Genomic DNA, 2,328 nt, shown 5'->3' on the forward strand with positions numbered 1-2,328 from the left:
CCACGGTTTTTGTAATTAATTAGGATTGAAATTGAATTAAAAGATTGAGCGGGGGCTGAATTGCAAATAGAGAAAAGTTGAGGGACTAGAGTGCAATTATGACTTGAGTGGGACACATGTCATGCATTGATATATATAATCTCATTTCCCCATTCAGAATCTTTAGCAAGAACGAGAATTCTGCCAGAGAAATTCTCAAGTGTCCTCCAAGCCTAGAAATTTGATTTTTCAAGTACCGGCGATTTGATTTTTAATCCGAACACAGTTCTGAGATCCTCTCGTCGACAGCTACAACAGGACGTAAGTTTTATTGATTTCTGATATGATTTTGGAGGAATTATTATTTGATCTATATTATGTGTGCTGGGAGTACTAGACATCGTATATTGGAAGTCAGATCGAAGAACAAATTGAGTATGTAATTGTTATGATTTTTCAGATTATATTAAGTGAAATTGAATAGATTTTGATTATGGATTGATTACAGATTGTATTGGATATGGGTTATGATTTGTAATTGATGTCTGTTGATATGGTATTGACGGAGATACTGAGATGGTGCCGTTATGCCGTTGATTTGAATTATATTCAGATTAATCAGATTCAGTGTTGAATTGAGAATGGAATATTTATTATTATTCTCGATATGTCGTTTCAGATTTACAGAGACAGTCTTGAGTTCAGAACTTCCATTGCTTCAGACCGAGACTACGAACGAAAGGTATAAGTCAATGTGGTACTGGGAGATTGACTCGATTAGGATATACTTGGGTTTCCCTAAATCACATACTGATTGTTATGATATGCCTTGATTTGAATTGATATGAGTGTTTCTATTGATTTATAGGAAGCATATTATAGGCGAGTATTAGACGAGTAATCTTGTGACAGAAGTGCCGGATAATGATGGAATCGTCATTGGCACATTGCACTCTGTTACAGGATAGTATATTAGCGAAAGTGCTAAGGTCTGTGACGGATAGGTCAAGACACTGGAGGTTTGGTTATATCGATGTGATTAGAATTTGAATTTCTTCTATCACGGATATTCGATATGGAATGCCATCATCTGAAAATCGGGATCCCTAGACTAGGATTGAGTCTAGTCTGAGACGGGGAGTCACGAGTTTATTTACAGTTTTATATGGATTCATGTTTCAGATTTGACATTTATTTCTGATATTTACTGCATGCTTTTATATTGATTATATTATCGCATGTTCGTTGATTTATACTGGGATTATATTCTCACCGGAGTTATCCGGCTGTTGTCTTGTTTGTATGTGTACATGACAACAGGTGGGACAGGATCAGGGTCCAGGAAATGAGGAGAGATCGTGATTAGAGTGGAGACTTCGGACTTTGATGTATATAGGGTTTTGACACTTGACATTAGTAGTTGAACCTTCGTTTGAGATGTTTGTATGTTGTATCAGATTTATACTCTCATACTGATATGTATAGGAGTTTGATTCCATTACGTTCCGCAATTAAAAAAAAAATTTATGACCCTAATTACTGGATTAGTAAATTGATCCTAATGATGATTAAGAATTGATTAGCGTCCGGGTCCCCACAATAATGAAATTTAAAATAATAATTAATAATAAATACATGTTTTATTGTTAGTTTTTCTCAATTAATATATGTAAATGAACTGAAAAAAGACATGTATTTATTAATATTATTTAACGAAGATAAGGACATATATGTAAATTCACACAATTGTATTAGAGTTTTCAAATTTATTAGTCGTGTATTATTTACGTTACTAATGAATGTTAATTTACTCAAGTTACATATAAAAATTGGCCCAAACATTCTTATGAGACTGTTTCACGAGTCAGTTGTTTGACGCACGAGAACTTCTTGGAGTTCACCCATCATGATGCTTAACCCAACAACATTGAATGATAGTATAGTTCAAACGTTTCTTAAACTTTATGTAAAAAGTTATATTTGTTAACCAATACATGACTTTTATTTCTTACAATTATGATCTACCGTGCAAAGTTCTATACTAAGCATTGTGAATATAATGAGGATTGCAGTGACGTAAGTGTCAATATTTTTTCACGAGAAATAAAAGTTTTTTAAAAGATTACAATTATATTCATGTTTATCACTGTGACACCTATTTTAATATCACAACCTTAAATTTGTAAAAAAAAATAAATTAAACTATGAGTATTCAAAGTAATAAAACAAAAAAACAAATTTATGAGTTTTTTTTTTACAAAAAGCATAATTCTAAATTTCTCATAATATATTTTGAAAGTAACTACAAGTTCTACAAGTATTTATTGGTGGAAATTTGACATATATATA

This window comes from Primulina huaijiensis, chromosome 1 (assembly GCF_012295235.1).
Source record: "Primulina huaijiensis isolate GDHJ02 chromosome 1, ASM1229523v2, whole genome shotgun sequence".
Lineage (NCBI taxonomy): Eukaryota > Viridiplantae > Streptophyta > Magnoliopsida > Lamiales > Gesneriaceae > Primulina > Primulina huaijiensis.